We start from the raw sequence: 23,782 nt of genomic DNA, 5'->3' as shown, positions 1-23,782 counted from the left end.
GGCCAGCTAGCTGCTAGGCCGCTGGCGGAGGTCTGCGTGGCCCCCGGAGAGTCCGAGAGGCGGTGGCGGCCGCCGCCAGCTTCCTGGCTCGACTGGTGCCGCCCGCCTGCGGGCTGTTCCCGGGAAGGGAGGACGGGGCGGACCGGGCCTAGCCCTGGGATGAGCTGTGTGTGTGTCGGGAGATTCCTCCCCACAGTCCCGCTCCCTACAGCTGGGGAGCAGACTTGTTGCAAAGCTTGCCTTTTCCTCTCCACTTTCATATAAAGTACATTATCCACAAATCCTTTCCATTCCAGCAAGATTTCTGATATGCAAAAAAAAATCAATCTCCACGTGTATTCCTATGCAAAATGTTATCAAGACATTATACGCTTATCAATATATTGTTGCAGAAGTGAAAGATCAGTTGCTTATTTGTATTATCCAGAGATATCATTATGTAATATATACTGTTATTATGTAATCAATTCCTTGGAGGGGGGGTGGGGGCTTGGTATTCTTATATAATACGTTTCCTAAGGGACTTGCTATTAATTTGCAAATTTGTTAAATTTTGCGTAATGAAGTATTTGTTTCACTTATTTTGAAGACTGAAGTTTTAGTATTTTCCACAATGGAGGTTATTTTGCTGATGCAAATCATGGTGCAATTTTTTGGGGGATAAAGTTTTTGCCAATTTGTTAGTTTTATACTGTGTTTGCCCTGTAGACCCTTATTAATATTTTTCCCAACCCGAGACTGCTTGAAATTTTGTTTTAGAGGTCATTCTTGCAGTGAACATTAATTTTAAAATTCTGCGTAAATTTATTAAATTTGTCAGTACAAACTTCACAGTAGCAAAAGAATTTTGCAGTCATATTGGCTGGTTAGTTTGTATGTATGTTGTTTTTGTGCACTTCAGAATTAGCGTATCTGGAAATAGGCACTTATCACAGAATCTGGAGTTTTGCAGTTTTAATGTGGAAAGTGCATTGGTATTACATGTTGGTGGGAATCGGTATTAGTAATGTATCAATATTAAAAACAAACCTTAAAATGGCAGAAAAAGTATGTCAGGTTAAGAGGTACCTTGGGTAGGAGTGGTGCTGTCGCTGAGGTTTGATCAGAATCAGTTTTTTTTTAAAAGCACACTCCCCAGCTCAATAGGTTTCAATAGGTACATTTAGGGTCAGAGAAATGTATACAGTATACATCCTGAAGTTCTTTTTCTTTGCAAACATCCACGAAAACAGAGGAGTTCCCCAAAGAATGAATGACTGATAGTTAAATGTTAGAACCCCAATGCACACTCCCCAGCTCCCCCCTCCCACACACAAGCAGCAAGGCAATGACCCCACCCCCACCAGCAAAAATGAGATGAAATTTGTTGTTAATCAGCAGTGGTACTGTGCAAAGAAAAAAAGTACTATACATTGCAAAATAAACTAATAGTGCCCGAGAAAGCAACAATGGAGGAGTTCATGGACCATTCGGAGATCTGAGGACAGAGGCGAAGAAGCTGTTTCAGAATCATTGAGTTGGGGAAAGGTTTCTAGCTCGCCCTCTGTCTTGCCCCTTTTTTGAATATTGTTTCTACAGATAGTTGGTGGTCACCATTCTGGAAAGTGAGAGTTAATTGTTCAATGCTAAAACTTTGCAACATTTTCTGAAAATAGGAGGTCTACACAGCAGTTGTCTCAGATTGAAGCATTGCCTGTTGATATACCACTGGCGAGCTTTCATATTGTTCCGTTCATTTCCTTGAATCTGGAATGCAACCTCTGTCTGTCACTCTCCATTTAATTTTATGATCCTTTACTGATCTACTGGGGCGGCGTGTGGCTACGTGGGCTTAGTTGCTGTGCTGTTAGAAGGACATGACTGACATCCAATTGTCCTAACAGTTATGGCTGTAAAGAAGGGTGATGTGCAGGGAAGATGGACAAATGAGGAGACCTTTTGAATCGAATTAGGTTTATTATCATTGACATGTACAACATTACAGCACAGATGCTGTGCTAACCTTTTAACCTATTTTAAGATCAATCTAACCTTTCATCCTACATAACCCGCCCCCACAATTTCTATCATCCGTGTGCTTGTATGAGTTTCTTGTTGTTTCTTTCCTGCCGCCTTGTGGCACATTGGGTGGCAGCCTTGCCATTTCTTTAGCATTTTGTCTGTTCTTATGAGGCCGAGTTGCTAGCTCAACACTCAACCCAGCGTTGATGGAAAGCTTGCGAGGAGCCGGCTGGATTCCAACCTAGGGCCGCTCCCCTGAAAGTCCGGTGTGGACGCTATTTCATCAACATTCAGCCAGTCTGAATCTCTTAAATGTGTCTACCGCCACCTCTGACACACTCACCCACCACTCTCTGTGTTTAAAAAAAATAACTTAACCTCTGACTCTCTTCCAACCACCTTAAAATTATGTCTCCTCCTATTAGCCATTTCTGGCTGAAAAAAAGTCACTGGCTGTAAACTCAATCTTTGCCTCTTATATGGTCATGAAATTTGTTGTTTTGAGGCAACATTGCAGGGCAATATATAATTTTTTAAAAATTACTATAACAAACAATAAGATTTTTAAAAAAAAATCAGAATTGGGTTTAATATCATTGGCATATGCTATGAAATTTGTTATAAGAACATAAGAAATAGGAGCAGGAGTAGGCCATCCGGCCCATTGAGCCTGCCCTGCCATTCAATAAGATCATGGCTGATCTGTCTGTAAACTCAGCTCCATCTACCTGCTTATATGTGGAAGCAGTACAATGCAATACATTATAAAAACTGTAAATTACAGTACAAAGTATATTTTGGAAAGTTAAATAAGTAGTAGAAAAAGAATAAGTAGTACAAAAGAAAGTGTTCATGGGTTCAATGTCTTCAGAAATCAGATGGTTGAGGAGGAACAGGCTGCTCCTGAATTGTTGAGTGTGTGTCTTCAGGATCCTGTACCTCCTTCCTAATGGTACTAATGTGAAGAGGGCATGTATTACAAAAAGCAAAGCAGTGAGATAGTGTTCCTGGAAATCTGATGGTAAAAGGGAAGAAGCTGTTCCTGAAACGTTGAGTGTGTATCAGGCCTCCGTACCTCCTCCCTGATAGTAGTAATGTGATAAGGGCATGTCCTGGGTAGTGAATGTTTTAAATGATGGATGTCACCACTTTGAGGCATCACCTCTTGAAGATGTCCTGGACGTTGAGGAGGATAGTGCCCACGACAAAGCTAGCAGAGTTCAGTCCTCACCAGCTTTCTCGATCCTGTGCAGTGCCCCTCTATACAAGATGGTCAGAATGGTCACCATGGTACATCTGTAGAAATTTGAGTGTGAGTTCTTTGATGTACCAAATCTCTTCAAACTCCTAATGGAAATACAGCTTCTGCCGTGCCTTTTTTGTAATTGCCTCATATTTTGGGCCAGGAAACATCTTCGGTGATTTGATACCCAGGAACTTGAAGCTGCTCACCCTCTAAATCTATTAAACACCAGTCATTTGCCTCATAATGATGTGTGGTTTCATTTGCTTTACTCACACTTTGGATATATTTTGTTCATTTTGCTTACCTTGGACTTGAGTGTTTTAATTGACACACATTTCCTTTTGCTACCTCTTGTGGATTATTGATTTTGCTCCTGTCCTGAAATTTAAGATCATACTCTTTACTGTATTCCCTTGGTGTTGGAATTGGCTTCTCTTTAGCTTTTCTAATCCTTTCACCATTTCATAGGATAATCCAGCCCTTAAAGGACAGAGAGATGTGCGCAGCCTGCCCTCAAGTTGATCGTTTGTGGTTTGGAACCTGGCAGGTGAATCAGTAAGCCACTCAGCGCCGAATAGGCCCTTTGAGCTGCCCCAGATTTAATCCGAGCATAATTTACAATGCCAAATTAATCCACCAACTGGTACATCGACCGGTCTGGGAGAAGAAACTGGAGGAAGAGGCATGGGGAAATCCACGCACCCACACAGACAGCAACAGGAGTTAACTTGACTTGCTGGTACTGAGAAGTGTTTTGCTAAGCACTGCAATACAGTGATTTCTGTGACCAGTAAGGATGCAGGCGGTTTTTTTTTTCTTACTGAGGTTATGTAGACTAGAACTAGACATCACAGGTTAAGACCCTAAGACATAGGAGCAGAATTAGGTCATTTGGCCCATCGAGTCTGCTCCACCATTTCACTATGGTTGATCCAATTTTTCTGTCATCCCTAATCTCCGACCTCCCCGTATCCCTTCATGCCCTGACCAATCAAGGATCTATCAACCTCTGCCTTAAATATACATATAGACTTGGCCTCCACAGCTGCCTGTGGCAAAGAATTCCAGATTCACCACTCTGGCTGAAGATGAGCCTTTTGGTTAAGGATGAAAAGTGAAATACTTACAGAGAATCTAAGGGGGAACATCATGTTTAGATACGGCCACACTCAAAGCGGTTACTTGTATACTGTGTTTTATAGAATTGCTTTTAGAGTTACCTGTGATGGAATGGTGGATCAGACTCGATGGGCCGAATTGCCTAATTCTGCTTCTATGTCTTATGGTCTTATTTTGGTTCAGTCTTGATTATTACTATTAATTTGCTGGATAAAAGTTCCCATCTTGTCACCATTGATTTCATTATTTGCAAACAGCCTGGGCCACTCCTTTTGGCACTGCTCCAGATTTTTTTAAACACACAGTGCTTGCCTGTTACACTTTTATTTTTAGGAATTTAGGCCCCCTGTTAATGGAAAAATAGCATAGGTTTCCAACTATTGAATGCACGCCCTCCCTCCCTCCCTCTCATGAGAGAGAAATGATTTTCAACAGCTGAGTTACTTTGAGACTCGATCCTGTTTGTTTTTTCTGCTGTTGCTGTTCTGTAATTGAGTAGTTAAGGTAATGCTTTTTTTCTTGAAAGTGCTTTTTTCCTGAGATTATCATTGCTTATTAACCCAATATACTGAGACAGATGAATACTGTTCCCCACAGAAGCTTGTAAACTGTTGTTGAGAGATGAGCTCTGACTGTCAGTGAATAAACTGAAGTTGTAAAACTATTAACAAAATGCTGGATGTCTCGTAACTGGAGTAATTACGAGACAGTGTATTACTGTGGTGTGTGTGTGCGTGCGTGCGCAATACATTGCATATTGCTGAAACGTGGCTTAAAGATGAGGTGGACCGTCAGGTCAGTATTAGTTTAAAGGGTTTTGAGACCAGAGGAAAGGATTCATTCATATTATTTACAATAACCGTTATAGTTTGTAAGGGATGATGTGTGAGAAAGATCAACATTGTCAGGGGGACTGTGTGTGATGGAGCTTATTACATTGTCTGTTGCTTTTTGTAAGAACATGCTAATAGTTTGGAAATAGGGGCTATTAGGGTGTCACGGTATAGTGGCATTCAGTGTAACACTATTGGACCATAAGGCACAGGAGCAGAATTGGCCCATCTGGCCCATTGAATCTGAGACACCATTTGATCACAGCTGATTAATTTTTCCTCTCAGCTTCGTTCTCCTCCCTGTAACATTTGACACCCTAATTAATCAAGAACCCATCAACCTTTGCTTTAAATACTACTACTGCACCAGCGGCCCAAGTTCAAATCTGCTGCTGACTGTAAGAAGTTTGTACGTTCCCCCTGTGACAGCATGTTTCCTCCCACATTCCAAAGATGTATGGTTTGCAGATTAATTGGTCACATTTAGTTCAGTGGTGCAGGCTCTTTGGGCCAGAATGGCCTGTTATCGTGTCGTATGTCTAAATAAAATACATAAATAAGGTTAGTTGACTGGAGGAAATAATGGTGAAAAGCAATGTGTAGAATGTATAGCACAGGAGCAGGCCTTTCTGCCTATCATGTATGATGTGCCATTAAACTAATCCTGCCTGCCTGCACATGAGCCATATCCCTCCACTTCCATGTGCTTCTGTCATGGGGATCTTCAAGTGTGTGTCCAAAGTTCAACGGAGGGAGCTGGACAGGCAGCTAAGGTGGTTAAGATGGTGCATGGGATGCTTGTGTCTGTTCAGCTGTGGTGAAGCGAGGAATCACCCTATAGAACTAGGTGGCCAGTGCTCTGTACTGTGCACAGTTCTGATCATTTTATAACAAACAACTTAATAGCATTCCAGAATTGTCAGGGCTGGTGAATTGTATCTATGAGAAGGTGGGGACTGCACTGAGGTGGTACTCTTTGGCTCTGAGAAAGGGTTTAATTGAGCCTAGATGGGCAAGATGAATCAATTGCACGAGAGGATGTTATGGATGTTGCTGGCAAAGCCAGCATTCTTTTACTTAATTACCATTGAAATTGGTGATGAGCTGCTGCCTCTGTAGAGATGAGGTGAAGGTACTCCCACTACAACGTTGGGAAGCTAGTTCTATGATTACACTATGCAGTGCTGATTATATTTACAAATCAGGATGGAGACTTGGAATGGAGCCTGCAGATTATGGAAAGAAAGAAACAGTCGATGTTTCAGGCCAAGACTAAAGAAGGGTCTCAGCCCGAAACATCAACAGTTTATTAATTTCCATAGATGCTGCCTGGCCTGCTGAGTTCCTGCAGCATTTTGAGCGTTGCATGGTGCTATACAGGCCCTTTGGCCCATGATGTTATGTTGACCTATTAACCAACACCAAGATCCTGTGCACGTGCTGTGCTTATCCTTGGTGTTGGAGGTTACATAGACTTGAGGTGCTGTCAGAGTATCTTTAGCAAGTAATTATGGTGCAGTTTGTAGACAGTACACACTCTAGTTACTGTGAGCCATTGCTGTAGAGAATGAATGCAACGAGTGCTGGATAGGTTGCCAGTATCAGTATCAGCTCTGGTATTACCGGTATTTGTCATGAAATTTGTTACTTTGCGGCAGCAGTATATTGCAATACATAACAACTATATATTACAACAAGTATATACATACATAAAATGTATATGTACATATGTGGAATTCTTTACCACAGGCAGCTGTGGAGGCCAGTTCTTTATGTATATTTAAGGCAGAGGTTGATAGATTCTTGATTGGTCAGGGAATGAAGGAATACAGGGAGAAGGCAGGAGATTGGGGCTGAGAGGAAAATTGGATCAGCCATGATGAAATGGTGGACCAGTCGCGACAGGCCAAATGGCCTAATTCAGCTCCTATATCTTAATGGTAAATACATAAGAAGTGCAAAAAGAGAGAGGAAATGTTCATGGATTCATTGCCTATTCAGAAATCTGATGACGGAGGGGAAGAAGTAGTTCCTGAAATGTTGAGTGTGAGTCTTTAGGCTCTTGCACTTCCATCTTGACGGTAGCAGTGGGAAAAAGGCATCTCCTGGATGATGGGGGTCCTTGGTGACATACCAATTCTCCTCAAACTCCTAATGAACTATAGTTGTTGCCGTCCCTTCTTTGTAATTGCATCAGTATGTTGGGCTCAGGATGGATCCTCAGAGATGTTGATACCCAGGAACTTGAAACTGTTCACACTTTCCATTGCTGATCCCTCTATGAGCACTGGTGTGCATTCCCTCAACTTCTCCTTCCTGAAGTCCACAATCAGTTCCTTGGTCTTATTGACATTGAGTGCAAGGTTGTTGCTGTGACAGCACTCAACCAGCTGACCTATCTTGCTCCTGTATGCCTCCTCATCACCATCATTGCTGTGTTGTCAGCAAATTTATAGATGACATTTAAGCTGTGCCTAGCCACACAGTTGTGGGTGTCGAGAGAGTAAAGCAGTGGGCTTAGCAAATATCCTTGAGGTGCACCAGTGTTGATTATCAGTGAGGAGGAGATGTATTTTCTGATCTGCACAGACTGTGGTCTCCTGCTGAGGAAGTCAAGGATCCAGTTCCAGAGGGAGGTACAGAGGCCCAGGTTTTAGAGCTTTTTTATTAGAACTGAGAGTAAGATTGTGTTGAACATTGAGCTGTAGTTGGTAAATAGCAGCTTGACGTAGGTATTCTATTGAGCAGGTGATCCAAGGCCAGGTGGAGAGCCAGTGAGATTGCATCTGCTTTAGCCCTGTTGTGGTAATAGGCATATTGCAGTGAGTTTAGGTCCTTTCTTAGGCAGGAGTTGATTCTGGCCATGATCAACCTCTCAAAGCACTTCATCACAGTAGATGTGAGTGCCACTGGGCGATAGTTGTAGAGGCAACTCACCCTGCTCTTCTTGGGCACCACTGGTATGATTGTTGCCCTTTTGATGCAGGTTGGAATTGCCGAACGCAGCAGTGAGGGATTCAAGATGTCCTTGAACACAACCGCCAGTTGATTGGCACAGATTTTCAGAGCCCCACCAGGTACACCATCAGGGTCTGACAACTTGCGAAGGTTCACCTCTTGAAAGATGTTCTAACCTCAACCTTTGAGACAGAAATCACAGGGTTACTGGGTGCTGCAGGGATTTGTGTAGATGTACTTTTATTCTCCCTGCCAAAGTTTGCATAATAGACTTTGAGCTCAACTGGGAGTGAGGCATCACTGCTATTCATGATGTTAGGTTTTGCTTTGTTAGGAGGCAATGGCCTGCAAATCCAGCCAGAGCTGATGTGCATTTGATTCTGTCTCTAGCCTCAAATGGAAATTTTTTTTTTGCTTTGTAGTGGACCCTGGCTCCCATCTTATCCCTTCTCTTCTCCCCACTTGCCCATCACCTCCTTCTCGTACCATTCAAGCAGGCTTCTTTGTTTTGGATGGTATCGAGCTTCTAGAGAGTTGATGGAGCTACACCAGGCAAGTTAGAGTCAATTTCCGTGCACCAAGATGTGTACCTTAGGGGCTTGTGGAGGCTTGAGGTGGATTGTATGAACCATCTTTCAGACAAATTGTTGATCAAATCCTTTTGTTTTTAGGGGCATGGAATAGGAGATTATGGAGACCAATCACTTGTTAAAGAAAACAACCTGGTTTCAATTTTGAGAATCCCTTTCATTCTCTACCCTTTGATTCTTGGAGTCCTGGGGCATTGGAGAGGGGGCGGGGTAGTATTTTTCCAAAAGTTTGTTGGAATTTGGAATAGATAGTTGACATGGAGAGGATGTTTCCAATAGTGGGGGACCAGAGGGCACAGTCTCACAATAGAAGGATGTCCATTTAGAACGGATGGGAAATTTCTTTAACTAAAGTGTGGTGAAAGTGTGGAATTCATTGCTACAGACAGCTGTGGAGGCCAAGTCATTGGGTATATTTAAAGTGGAGGTTGATTGGTCCTTGATTAGTCAAAGCTTATAGGGAAAAGGCAGGAGAATGGGGTTGAGAGGGATAATAAGTCATCTATAATGGAATGATGGAGCAGAGTCAATGGGCTGAATGGCTTAATTCTAGTGCTTTGTCTGATGGGATCTGTATATCTATACAGATTTGGGTGAAGAGGAAAAAATGGGGAAGTAAGTTGTGAGGAAGATGCAGAATGACTGTAAGAGGATAAGCTGGGTTATCTGTGCAGGCAACAAACTGGGTGAATTGAGAAATTGAGAAAAAGGTTTTATCCACGTTAGTGAGAGCAATACTAAAACAAATATGCTTAACCAGAGAGAGACCACATTGCAGATGTATCTGGGTGACCTGATAAATGAAATGGAGTTCACGTGTGGGTACGGCAATTAGTTGGTCAAATTGAGTGTTGGTCTTTATTCCAAACAGCGTGGAGTTCACAAGTAGGGAAGTGATGTTACAGCTGTATGGATTATTGTCAAGACCACAGTTGAAGTGATGGGTATGTTTTTGATCTCCTTATTTAAATTGGAAATATACTCACAGTTCAAAGTAATCAGTAGATGCTGGTGAGACCTCCTGTACATCGGTGAAACTCGAGATAGATTGGGTGATAGCTTCACTAAGCATCTTTGCTCCATCCACAATAAAGGGCGGGATTTCCCAGTGGCCACCCACTTTAATTCTACTTCTCATTTCTATTCTGACATGTCAGTCCATGGCCCCTCCAATGTCATGATGAGTCCACTCTCAAGTTGGAGGAGCAACATTTGATATTCTGTCTGGGTAGCCTCCAACCTGAAGCCATAAACAATCAATTTCTTGCCCCCCCCCCCCCCCCCCCGGTCTTATCTCTTTTCCATTACCCATTCTGGCTTTCCTCTTATACCTTCTCTTCTTTTTATGTGCCCATCATTTTCCTCCTGTGCCCCTCTCCTTCCCATTCTCCCATGGTTCACTCTCCTTTGAGATTGCTTCTTCAGGCCTTTATCTCATCCACCTATCACCCCTCAGCTTCTCACTTTTTCCCCCTCTCTCCCGCCCCCCCCACCTAGTTTCACCTTTACAGCTTGTCCTCTTTTCCTTCCTCCTACATTCTTATTCTGGCTTCTTCCTCCTTTCTTTCCAGTCCCGACGAAGGGTCTCAGCCAGAAACATCGACTTTTTGTTCCTCCAGCAGTTTATGTGTGGTGCTCTGGACTTCCAGCATCTACAATATCTCATATTTAAGTTCAACAGATTTTGTGCAGGAACTCAGTGGGTCAGGCAGCATTAGGGGGAAATACACATCCAGCATTTCAGGCAAAGTCTCTTCATCTGAAGAGGTGAAAGGACAGAAGGAGGTGTCCAAGAGGAGGAAGATTTGATGTGGAACAAAGAATTATTGGTGGGGAATCCTTCCCAATGAAATGGGCATGGAGGCAATGGAAGAAGAGTTCTGTATCATGACATGCATGGAACTTGTTGAGATGCTGATGAAGTCCATTCCTGGTGAAGGGTCCTGACCTGTAATGTCAATGATCTACTTCTTTCCACAAATATTGCCTGACCTGCTGAGTTCCTTCAGCTTTTTGTGTCTTGCTGTAAATTCCAGCATCTGCAGTCTCTTGTGTCTTCACAGAATTTCCTTGTGAAGAAATGTTTAACCTGATGGAACTGAAGGAAGAGAAGTGGTGTTATTGATAGGTACAGGTTCACACAGAACTTGATAGGATCAGAGTGGAATGAATGTTTCCATTGGTACTGGAAGTCTCCAAGAAGTTGGCAGATTTTCCTAGTAAACGGTTGTCCATTTGGAAAGTTGAACTTTTTTTTAATCTTAAGTTTTTTTGTTGACAAAGAAAAGCAGAATATATGTTATAATACAACCAACCATTTTATACCAGTTACAAAAAGATCCCCCCCACTCCCAGTAAACAAGAACAAATAGAACCAGCCAGACCGGTCAAAAATAGATACAAAGATTGATTGTGCATATAAAGATAGAGCACCTTACGCATTCTAATAATTTTTACAGCATCCACATTTTTGACAAAACTTAAAGGTTGCCAAGTGATGTTAAATCTCGCAGACTGCCCCCTGACCGATTAGCGGATCTTCTCAAATTTTATAAAGTACATATGATCCAAAGTCCATATGTTGGAGGGGCCAAGTGGCTAAGGCGTTGGTCTAGTGATCTGAAGGATTGCTAGTTCGAGCCTCTGCTGAGGCAGCATGTTGTGTCCTTGAGCAAGGCACTTAACCACACATTGCTCTGTGATGACACCGGTGCCAAGCTGTATTGGCCTAGTGCCCTTCCCTTGGACAACATCGGTGGCATGGAGAGGGGAGACTTGCAGCATTGGCAACTACAGGTCTTCCATACAACCTTGCCCAGGCCTCAGTCAACATCGAAATCGATGGACAGCTGAAGAAATTGGAGGGGAGGAGTCTATTCATTTGCACAAGATGAGCCTTCTGGCAAGAAGTGAACAAAAAGCGATGAGGTCGGTTTGGAATTTGCTGAAGTTTTGAAGATATTCTAAAAAGCGCTATTGACCAAGATGGTGTAACTAATTGTCCAAAAACTTTTGAAAAAGTTTCAAAAATTAAACCCCAGAAATTTACTAATTTTGGACATGACCAAAACATATGGCAGACTGCGGCTGGGGATTGTTTACATCTGTCACACATTGGGTCAAGATCTTTATTAACCTTAGTCAATCTAACTTTAGACCAATGACAACGGTGCACAATTTTAAACTGAACAACAACATGTCTAAGACACACAAAGGATGAATAAATTCTATGAATTTTTTTGCCATATGTCATCTGGAATTTGTTCCTCAATATCCTCTTCCCATTTATGTTTTAATAAATCCAAATTCTCCGGAGCTGATACGTTATTTGTTAAGCGGGGGTACCGTGCGCAATCCTAATCTAATGAAAAACGGACATTGGAGCACGGAGGAACATCTGGAAATCTCCAGAAAGGCCCTCTTCGTTGCTGCTGCTGCTGTGAGGTCCGGGTCTCTGCTGAGAAGAACAGGCCCCCAGTCCTCGGGGTCGCATTGCCGGTGGCCGTTGGCGGGGGCTTCTTATTACGCTTGGCAGAGGATGGTGCTCGGAGAAGCTGTGCCGGAGGGGATAGTCGGAGGTTTGACGGATTTGGAGTCCGCTGCGGTCAGGTCGCTTTCAGTGTGTGCTGTGTCTGCGAGACTGGGTTCGTCGGAGCTTTCATTGTCTGCTGCGTCTGCGAGGCTGAGTCGGGTGGCGCCGTGGAAATCCATAGCGGGGGTATTCCCTTCTGCCACTGGCGTGAAATGACGAGTCTATCGGGACCCCGAGAACTTGTGGAAACTGTGTGGTGGTTTCTTTCGAACGTATAGTCTTTTAACATCTTTGGACTATTTTTACCGTGCCCATGGTCTGTTTTTTTAAATCAAATTATGGTATTGTTTGCACTATTGTAACTATATGTTGTAACTATGTGGTTTTGTGCAGGTCTTGTAGCTTTAGTTTTAGGTCTTGTTTTGTCTGGTGGGTTTTGAGCTCCTTTCCGGGGAATGCGCTAAGATGGTAGCACGATATTAATACTCAGCAATCTCTCCAGACTGGATTGGGGATTGCCAAACATTATGTGGATTTTCTGGTGTAGTCTATTTTGTCATGTGCTTTGTTGATATCATTCTGGAGGAACGTTGTTTCATTTTTTAACTGCATTGCATTTGTGGTTTTTAAATGACAATAAACTGAATCTGAATTAAGTTTTGCTTACAGATGTTTCACATCAGTTTTACACTTAGGACTGAATCTAAGAACGGTGAAAGGGGGCAGTAGGGAAAGCACTCAAGATGAGAGGCCATAAAGCTTCTGAGTTGTAAATATCTATAGAAGTATGTCCTAGGGATATCAAATTTCTTAACTAGCTGTTCAAAAGAGGCAAAATTGCTGTCAATGTAGAGATTATGCAATGAAGTGATACCATGTTTAGATAAAATAGCAAATGCTACATCCATTATTTGGGGTGAACATGTAATTTTTTGCTACTTGTGCAAAGAGTGAGAGGTTATTAAGTGCAAAATGACGCCTAAATTGGAACCAAATTTTAACGGAGTACATCGTAACTGGATTCAGTTTGAAACTAGATACAGGTTGTGACAGTGGTAGTTTAGCATATATTACAGACGAAGAGGTAAATTGTAAGGGTGACTTCTCCATAATCACCCAGCTAGGAGCAGCAATATCTCCTCTTGTCCAATATAAAATTGCTCTTATATTATCTGACCAGTAGTAATATAGAAAATTTGGAAATGCCAAACCCTCCCCATCTTACGAAGCCTCTGTAGTGTTTTTTCCTTTATTCCAAATAAAACTTGAAAATTTGACTATTTAGGTTATTGAAGAAAGTCTTTGTTAGAAAAATTGGGAGGCTTTGGAACACATAAGAATCTGGGCAGGACAGTCATTTTAATTGTATTAATCCTTCTGCTAAGGGAAAGATAAAGAATTCCAACATTCAAATTCCTGTTTAAGATTGGAAGGGAGATGTTGCTAGTTGGCTTTATAAAGGTCCAGACCCCAAGTGTTTAAATTTCCTATAGCTGATTCTAAAGGAGGTCATGGAAAAGGAAATGTCCAAACATGTAGTCCCAATTGGCATTAGTTCACTCTTTTGAAAGTTAACTTTATAACCAGATATTTGACTGAATTTAGTGAGCAAAATTGATAGATTTGGGAGACTGTTGGATCTGTGATGTACAATAGCATATCATCTGCGTACAGTGACACTTTATGTTCAAAAGCTCCCCTTGGATGCCTTTGATACTAACTGATGTTCTCAGGGCTGTGGCAAGTGGCTCAGTTGTCACTGCAAAAAGGAGTGGAAATAAAGGGCATCCCTGTCTTGAGCCAGGTTGCAGTTCAAAAAAGGGCAATATACAGTTATTAGTAAGCACTGCTTGCAGTGGGGACGAGTAAAGAACTTCAATCCATGAGATGAATGTAGAACCAAAACCAAATTTTTGGAGAGTATAGAAAAGAAAGTTCCATTTCACCTGGTCAAATGCCTTTTTGGCATGAAGTTACTAGATGCAGAGGAATCATAATAGTATATTTGGAAGGCATCTTATATTTAAAAAAAGAGTACCGATTTCTTATAAAACCTCTTTGATCAGGTGAGATAATTAATGGTAGAATCTTCTCCATTCGGTGTGCCAGGACTTTTGCAAAGATTTTGGTATCCATATTTAAAAGAGAGATTGGTCGGTATGAACTACATTCAAGGGGGTCTTTACCCTTTTCCAAAATTAACGAAATAACTGCTTGACGCATTGTAGGAGGTAGGGAGTGGGATAAAAAAGACTCTTCAAAAACAGGGAATACAGGGAATACAGGGAAAACTTTCCACTGGGCCTGGGGATTTTCCATTCTGCATACTCCTAATTGCTGAGTCTATCTCCAGAGTCGTGATTGTCTTCTCCCGATCAGCAACTATATGTGGATCAATATATGGGATGTTTGTCTTTTTAAAGAAATCATCCAGATCCGATGGGGTGGTGGATGAATCTGAGGAGTACAGTGATTGGTAAAAGCTATGGGAGCATGAGTTACTTTCTACATTATCTGCTTGTTTTATACCCTGTACATCCTGTATCTCAGGTATGCCGTGACTAGCCGTCTTCTGACACAGTTGATGGGCTAGCAACCTCCCTACTTTTTCTCCATGTTCCTAAAACTCACATTGCAACTTGGAGATAAGATATTCAGCTTCTTGAGCTGTTAATGGGTTGTATTCGGTCTGAAGTAATAATGCTGTTTGAGCAAAGCTGATGAGGGCGCTTGGCTATGCAAGAGGTATAATTCCAGTATCTGATCTGTCAGTTGTTTAATACGTTCAGTCTTTCTTTTTCCCTGATGCGCGCAGGATGAGATTATTTGGCCTCTTAAATATGCCTTTAGCGCCTCCCACACAATTGATGGAGACATTCCTGGTGTTTGATTAATTCTCAGAAAAGATTCTATTTTGGAATAAATATACTTCACAAAATATTCATCTGAAAGGAGAGTAGAATTTAGCCTCCAAGGATGGTAACTTAGTTGTGTAGTAGGGATACATTAATATTAAAGTCAGTGGAGTATGATCGGATATAACTATGGCTTCATAATCACACTTTGTTACAGAAGAGAGAAGGCTGGTGTCCATAAAAAAAATGTATACGCGAATAGGAACCGTGTACTGAGGAGAAGGAAGAGTAACTCCGAGAGGTAGGGTTATGAAACCACCATACATCAGCCACTCCGTATGTTTTAAGAAAATATCTGATAGACTGTGCTGACCTAGAGATAGGGACATTCCTCGCAGCACTGCGGTCCAAAATTGGAGAGAGGACACAATTAAAATTGCTTCCGAGGATGAGATTTTGTGTGACCATGTTTGGCAACTTGGAGAAGAAATCACTTAAAAAAAAAAAATGGTTATCCCAATTCAGTGCATAAACATTGTCAAGAATAACGGGCAGCCCATATAACTGTCCAGTTACAATTAAAAACCATCCTGCTGGATCAGATTCAACACTCATTGCCACGAACTGTGTATTTTTACTAATTATTATAGCTGCTCCTCTGGCCTTGGAATTAAAATTAGAGTGAAATACTTGACCAACCCGTCCCCCGTCATTGCGCTTTAACATCTCGACGACAGTGACCACAAAGAAAACATAGTTCCACAACAAAAGACTAGGATAATCATAATACTTTTCCTGGGCCTGCAGAAAACTTATCGATTCTGCAACTGTTTAAGAATAGCCCACTGGAGTCCCACCTGTGAAAAATTCATTACTGGTCAGTGATCATGTTCTGTGTTTTGCTGCCGTGGTGATATGCTCTGTTACGTTGTACAGTGAGAGTGAACTAGGACTTTTCTCTTTGGAGAGGAGGTGGAGGAGAAGTGACTTGATATTAGTGCATTAGAATCAGTATTAATATCACTGGCGCATGTCATGAAATTTGTTTTGTGGCAGCAGCTCATGGCAATGCGTAATAAAGACAATAAATTACATAAGAAATTAATTACTTAAGAAAAAATTAAGTCAACAAAAAAGAGAGGAAGACAACAGGGCTCCATGTTGATGTGCTCAATGGTGGGGAGTGCTTTACCCGAGATGGACTTAACTGTATCTACTATTTTTTTGTAAACTTTTCCATTTAAGGCATTGCTATTTCTATACCAAGCTATGATGCAACTTGTCAATATACTCTCCACAGCACATGCATAGAAGTTTGTCAGAGTTTAAGATGTCATGTTGAATCTTTGCAAACTTCCATGGCAGTAAAGGTGCTGCCATGCTTAACATAATGGAATTTAAAGTTGCTGACTCTCTCCACCTCTGAATCGCCAATGAAGACTGGGTCATGGACTCCTGTTTCCTCCCCCTGAAGTCAGCTTCTTGGTCTTAATGAGAGGTGGTTGTGGCACCTTAGCCAGATTTTCAATCACCTTCCTGTATGTTGATTTGTCACCACCTTTGATTCAGCCAACAGCAGTGGTACATCTGTAGAAATTTGAGAGTGTCATCATTTACATACCAAGTCATCTGAGATTCCTAATGAAGTATAGCTGCTGTCATGCCTTCTTTGTAATTGCATCAGTATGTTAGGCCAGGATAGATCTTCAGTGATGTTGTAGAAGATGATGTGGGACATAGATATAGTGGACAGCTAAAGATTTTTTACCCAGCATGAAAATGGCCAATACGAGGGGTCTTGTCTTTAAGGTGTTTGTAGGTAATGAGAGGGGTATGGATGTCAAAGATAGAATTTTTACTCAGAGTGATAGGTCTATAGAATGCCTTGCCCGAGGTACTGGTAGAAGCAAATGCATTATTTACATTTTAGAGAAATAGATGAAAGAATGGAAGACTTTGATGGGAAGGGTTAGATTGATACTGGAGTAAGTTAAAAGGTTGGCATAACATTGTGGGCTGAACGGTCTGCTGAACTGTTCTATGTTTCTCTGCTGTAAATTCAGTTTGGCCCAATACGCCAATATCAGTCTTATTCTCCATGTGAATCTCTGCCACCCTACTTCATATCTTCAATATGTTCTTCTGTTGCATTCTTCCTTGTACTTGTCTAGCAGAACTTACTGCTCTTGCAATTTAGTGTTATGATGGAGTATATATTCTCACATCTCTCTAGTTGCGCTTGAAGCTACAACCTGTGATTCAGAGGTGACAGTTTTGTGACAGAACTACAGCTGAGACTATTTTCTTTCTGCAGTCTTATTTCACTGTTATATTTTCCTTCTGAACTTTTCCCTCAAGCAATTGTAACCCTTGGTATAAGAAAGTATAATGGACGATTGTAAGTGGGTGGATTCACAGGTAGTAATTGTGCTGTGAAACAACTTGTTCAGTCCTTTATAAATTTATCTTGCTGTATAACATTCATACAGTCCCTCTCAAAAGATCTTTACTAATGGCTGAAAAATACATGTTTATCTCAAGTAGAAAGTAACCTTTAAGGACCTGACATACAAATGGACTTTTGGTTAAATGCTTAACACTGCTTTGTTCAGTGGTTTTGGCAAAAGTTTGAAAATGCAAATGCTGTTGGTGTTAGGTAAATTAAGTGTGGAGTAAGAGAGCAAATTATAATTTCCTTTTTCTTTCCACTTTGTCCCTTGCTACCATATGAGCATGTAGTGAGAAAGATCAGCAAGGTGCTGTGGCGCTTTCTAATTTTGCCTCGAAGATATGGGTCAGCTATAATTTACAGCAGTCATTTCTTACTGAATTCACTCTGATGTCTTGTTTTCTCTCTCGGTTCCATCCATCGGACCTTCTCTACCTGAAATCCCTCCAAATAAACTATTACCTGCCCACCAACATTGAAAGTTTTAAAGATTCGCTTTATTTGTCACATATACATTGAAGCATACAGTGAAATGTAGCATTTGTGTTAGCGACAAACAGAATCTGAAGATTGGGCTGGGGATAGCCCACAATTATTACTATGCTTATGGCGACAACATAGCACACCCACAACTTTTTTTTTTACTTCCTCTCCGTGCCTTGTGGCGCACTGTGGGGCAACCTTACCGCTTCTTCAGCATTTTTGACTTTTTGTACTAGGCCGAGTTGTTAGCTCAATGCTCAACCCAGTTGAGAGGGAAAACAAGGAGATGGCTGGATTCGAACCTGGGACCACTTGCCTCGAAGTCCAGTGCAGATGCCACCACACCACTGGCCAGCTATACCCAGAACTTACTTACCCCTAATTGTACCTGTATGTCTTTGGAATGTGGGAGGAAACCCAGGTGGTCACGGGGAGAATATGTATCTCCTTCCAGACAGTGGCAGGAATTGAACCTTCATCGGTGATTGCTGGTGCTGCAAAGAGTTGTGCTAACCACTACACAACTGTGCTGTGCAAACGGCATTGGGGCCATTTAAGTAGCTATTGTAGAGCAATCCAATAAATTGATTCTTGAATGTTTTAAAGTTCTCTACCTGGGGATCTGTCACATGGAGAAATTGTGGCTGTGGAGCCAGTGGAAAAGCTTGTGGTTTTAAAATGTGATCTGACCTCCTTCAGTTCTGTTGTGAATGGGTTCTGCTGTGCTGGCAATTGACTGCTAGCCAGCAGTAACGCTGTTGAAATTCTGACTTCACTTTCAAAGAACTAATTGATGACCCCAGTTAAACGGTACATCCTCCGAACAAGCTGCATACTGCTGTTGGTTAGCATCCAGTTTCATCCTGGTATAATGGATCTCTGGTAGCACACCCAAAAATGCAAATTTAAAGAAAGCTAAGAACATTTCTCTTTATCTAGAGTGTGTTCGATTGGTTCAACTTCATATCAGAGAATGTATACAGCATACAACCTGAAACAGAAAAAACCTCAATGACAGAAATGTTAAAACTCTGAAGCCCGCCCACCCTCCCGTCCCAAGCACAAGCAGCAACAAAAACATCATGAGTTTTTCAGAAATAGGAGCTTAAACAAATTCCTAAACATGAGATTCTGTGGGTGCTGGAAATTCAGAGTTAACATATGCAAAATGCTGGAGGAACTCAGCAGGTCAGACAGCATCTGTGGAAATGAATAAACAGTCGACATTTTGGGTCAAGACCCTTTATCAGGACTGGAAAGGAAGGGGGAAGAATCCAGAATAAAACAATGGTGGGGGAGGAGTACAAGCTGGTGAAATGTGAGGGGTAAGGTGACGTGTATGTGGGATGGGGGGGGGGGGTGGTGGAGGAATGAAGTAAGAAGCTTGGGAGGTGACAGGTGGAAGCGGTGAAGGGGCTCAGTCTGAAGAATTGACTCATTTCCTTTCCAAAGATACTGCCTGACCTGAGTTCCCCCAGCATTTCATGTGTGTTGACTTAAACAACTTTCTCTTAGAAAGCTTTAACTGATTACCTAATAACCTGTGTTGTCCTTGTTTTAAATCCCATTTAGTGAGTTCAGTCCTTTTCTGTGTCAGTTAATAAGGTCTGCAAGTTGGGAAAAAAATATTTCATGTTGATGGTTTTGTGCTGATGGTTCACAGGAAACTTGGGTATATTTTGCCAATGGAAGTATCAGAACCTCATGCTCTGATATCTGTGGTAGTATAATAACACTTTAACATGAGGTGTGAAATAGCTATTGGATTCTGTTGTAACTGGCGTGAGGTCACCATGTCAAAAGAAACTACTGCTGCAAATTGAACCCTGCTTTGGTGTATTCATCAGAACTTCTTGTTGGGGTTTGAAATTTATGAGAATCCAAACCATGGATTTTTCTCCTCAAATCCATGGTGAAAAAGTCTTTAATTATAAATTTTGACATTTCTTGGGATAAAGAAATCATTCAAAGAAAAAAGGTAAAATTTGTTTCTGTGAAGTGAACTTTGTTCAGAGATGCAGCATGGTAACAATGACCCAGTGCCATCCAATTAACATACTAACCCATACATCTTTGGAATGTGGGAGGACATGCAAACTCCTCCAATGGGATCCCACCACAAAGCACATCTTCCCCTCCCCCACCCTCCCACTTTCTGGTTTCCACAGGGATCGTGCCCTATGCTTCTCCCTTGTCCACTCATCGCTCCCCACTGATCTTCCTCCTGGCACTTATCCTTGCAAGTGGAACAAGAGTTACACCTGCCCCTACACTTCCTTCCTCACTACCATTCAGAGCCCAATAACAGTCCTTCAGGTGAGGCAACACTTCACCTGTGAGTCTGTTGGGGCCATCTGCTGCTCCAGGTGTGACTTCCCTTATATTGGTGAGACCCTGTGTAGATTGGGAAATCTTCGCTGAGTACCTACGCTCTGTCCGCCAGCAAACGTGGAATCTCCCGGTGACCAGCCACTTTCATAGAACATTACAGCACAGAAACAGGCCTTCTGGCCCTTCTTGGCTGTGCCGAACCATTTTTCTGCCTAGTCCCACTGACGTATACCTGACCCGTATCCCTCCATACACCTCTCATCCATGTACCTGTCCAAGCTTTTCTTAAATGTTAAAAGTGAGCCTGCATTTACCACTTCATCTGGCAGCTCATTTCACACTCCCACCACTCTGTGTGAAGAAGGTCCCCCCCCAAAGTTCCCTTTAAACTTTTCCCCCTTCACCCTTAACCCATATCCTCTTTTTTTTCTCCCCTAGCCTCAGTAGAAAAAGCCTGCTTGCATTCACTCTATCTATACCCATCATAATTTTATATACCTCTATCAAGTCTCCCCTCATTCTTCTACGCTCCAGGGAATAAAGTCCTAACCTATTCAACCTTTCTCTGTAACTCAGTTTCTCAAGTCCCGACAACATCCTTGTAAACCTTCTCTGCACTCTTTTAACCTTATTAATTCGGTGACCAAAACTTCACACAATACTCCAAATTTGGCCTCACCATTGCCTTATACAACCTCACCATAACATTCCAACTCTTATACTCAATACTCTGATTTATAAAGGCCAATGTGTTGGCGTGTGGCCAAGTGGTTAAGCTGTTCATCTAGTGATCTGAAGATCACTAGTTCGAGCCTTGGCTGAGGCTCTGTGTGTGTCCTTGAGCAAGGCACTTAACCATGCATTGCTCTGTGACAACACCAGTGCCAAACTGTATGGGTCCTAATGCCCTTCCCTTGGACAACGTCAGTGGCGTGGAGAGGGGAGACTTGCAGCTTGATCAACTGCTGCTCTTCCATTTAAAAAAAACCTTGCCCAGGCCTGCGCCCTGGAAACTTTCCAAGGTGCAAATCCATGGTCTATCAAGACTAATGGAGGCCTACACAAAGGTCAGTGTACTAAAAGATCTCTTTACTACCATATCTACTTGTGATGTCACTTTTAGGTAATTTTGTATCTGTATTCCTAGATCCTTCTGTTCTACTGCACTCCTCAGTGCCCTACCATTTACCTTGAATGTTCCACCTTAATTTTTCCTTCCAAAATGCAATACCTCACACTTGTCTGTATTAAACTCCATCTGCCATTTTTCAGCCCATTTTTCCAGCTGGTCCAGATCCCTCTGCAAGCTCTGAAAACCTTCCTCACTGTCCACTACACCTCCAATCTTTGTATCATCAGCAAATTTGCTGATCCAATTTGCCACATTACCATCCAGATCATTGATATAGATGACAAATAACAATGGACCCAGCACTGATCCCTGTGGCACACCACTAGTCACAGGCGTCCACTCAGAGTAGCAATCCTCCACTACCAACCACTCTCTGGCTTCTCCCATTGATGCAATGTCCAATCCAATTTACTACCTCACCATGTATACCTAGCGACTGAATCTTCCTAACTAACCTCCCATGTGGGACCTTGTCAAAGGCCTTACTGAAGTCCATGTAGACAACATCCTCTGCCTTCCCTTCATCCACTTTCCTTGTAACCTCCTCGAAAAACTAATAGATTTGTTAAACATGACCTACCATGCACAAAGCCATGTTGACCCTCCTTAATAAGTCCCTGTCTATCTAAATACTTGTAGATCCTATCTCTTAGTACTCCTTCCAATAATTTACCTACTACCGACGTCAAACTTACTGGTCTATAATTTCCTGGATTACTTTTAGAGCCTTTTTTAAACGGAACAACATGAGCTATCCTCCAATCCTCCAGCACCTCACCCGTAGATACCGACATTTTAAATATATCGGTTAGGGCCCCTGCAATTTCAACAATAGTCTCTTTCAAAGTCCGAGGGAATACCTTGTCAGGTCCTGGGGATTTATCTACTCTGACTTGCCTCAAGATACCAAGCACCTCCTCTTCAATCTGTATAGGTTCCATGACCTCACTATTTGTTTGCCTTATTTCCATTGACTCCATGCCCGTTTCCTTAGTAAATACAGACGCAAAAAAACCATTTAAGATCTCCCCCATTTCTTTTGGTTCCATGCATAGCCGACCACTCTGATTTTCAAGTGGACCAATTTTATCCCTTACTATTCTTTTGGTCTTAATATACCTGTAGAAGCTCTTTGGATTATCCTTCACCTTGACTGCCAAAGCTACCTCAAGTCTTTTGGCCCTTCTGATTTCTTTCTTAGTTTTTTTTTGCATTTTTATACTCCAAGTAACTGTTTTGCTCCCTGTTTTCTATATATGTTATACATCTCTCTCTTCTTTATCAGAGTTTCAATATCCCTCGAGAACTAAGTTTCCTTATTCTTAATTCATTTTGCCTTTAATCCTGACAGGAACATACAAACTCTGCACTCTCAAAATTTCTCCTTTGAAGGCCTCCCACTTACCAACGACATCCTACTTCTCATTCCCAGTCCAACATGTCAGTCTAAGGCCTCCTCTACTGCCGCAATGATGCCATACTAAGGCTGGAGGAGCAACACCATCTAGGTAACCTTCTGCCAGATTTCTTTAACATCCAGTAATTGCCTCCACCCCCCCCCCCACCTCATCTCCCACCTTGCTCTGACTCCTCACCTGTTTTTCTCCAGTCATGATGACGGGTTTCTGTCTGAAACATAGACTGTTTTCTCTTTTCTATAGATACTGCCTGACCCCTGCTGAGTTCATCCAGCATTTTGTGTGTGTTGCTTTGGATTTCCAGTATCTGAAGATTTTCTTGTCAATGTAGAAACCCCTTACACACAGTGGCAGAATTGAACAAAGATGGCTGGCGCTATAATAGCATTGCACTAACCACTATGTGACCATGCTGCCCCATGTTAATTCTGAATTTCCTCTAACGTGTTAGCAAGTGAACAGAGTTAACTGAAGTGTTGAGATAATAAAATGGCAATGGCCTCAAAGGAATGCTTGACTGACGGGTCTTTTTTCATGCTGATCCTGTGACTTGAATGGACAGTGCAGTGGAAATATAAATGCATTGTTTACAGTGGTTTACAAATCCAGAGTGTGCGGAGATGGATTTAAATAAGAAATTTAGAGGAGAGGGCTGCAGAAATGGGATTTCAAATGGACAGATATGCAAGTTTCTTCAGAGGCAAAATGGGGGTGGGTGAATGGTTTTTCTGCATCATTGGGATCTCTTCTGGGGAAGGAATGACCTGTGCAAAAAGGGATGGATTCCACCTGAACTTTAGGTCGGTTTGCTAGAGCTGTTGGTGAGCATTTACAT

General features: G+C 42.0%; 1 protein-coding gene across 5 annotated transcripts in view; it reads left to right on the top strand.

Moving 5' to 3' along the window:
• The window catches only part of zbtb47b (zinc finger and BTB domain containing 47b), a 284,439-nt gene that overhangs the window by 70,422 nt on the left and 190,235 nt on the right, over nt 1-23,782 (top strand). The gene's annotated exons all lie outside the window — the stretch shown is intronic.

This window comes from Hemitrygon akajei, chromosome 8 (assembly GCF_048418815.1).
Source record: "Hemitrygon akajei chromosome 8, sHemAka1.3, whole genome shotgun sequence".
NCBI lineage: Eukaryota > Metazoa > Chordata > Chondrichthyes > Myliobatiformes > Dasyatidae > Hemitrygon > Hemitrygon akajei.
The sequence above is the reverse complement of the archived record's forward strand: the minus strand, read 5'-3'. Positions and strand labels throughout refer to the sequence as shown.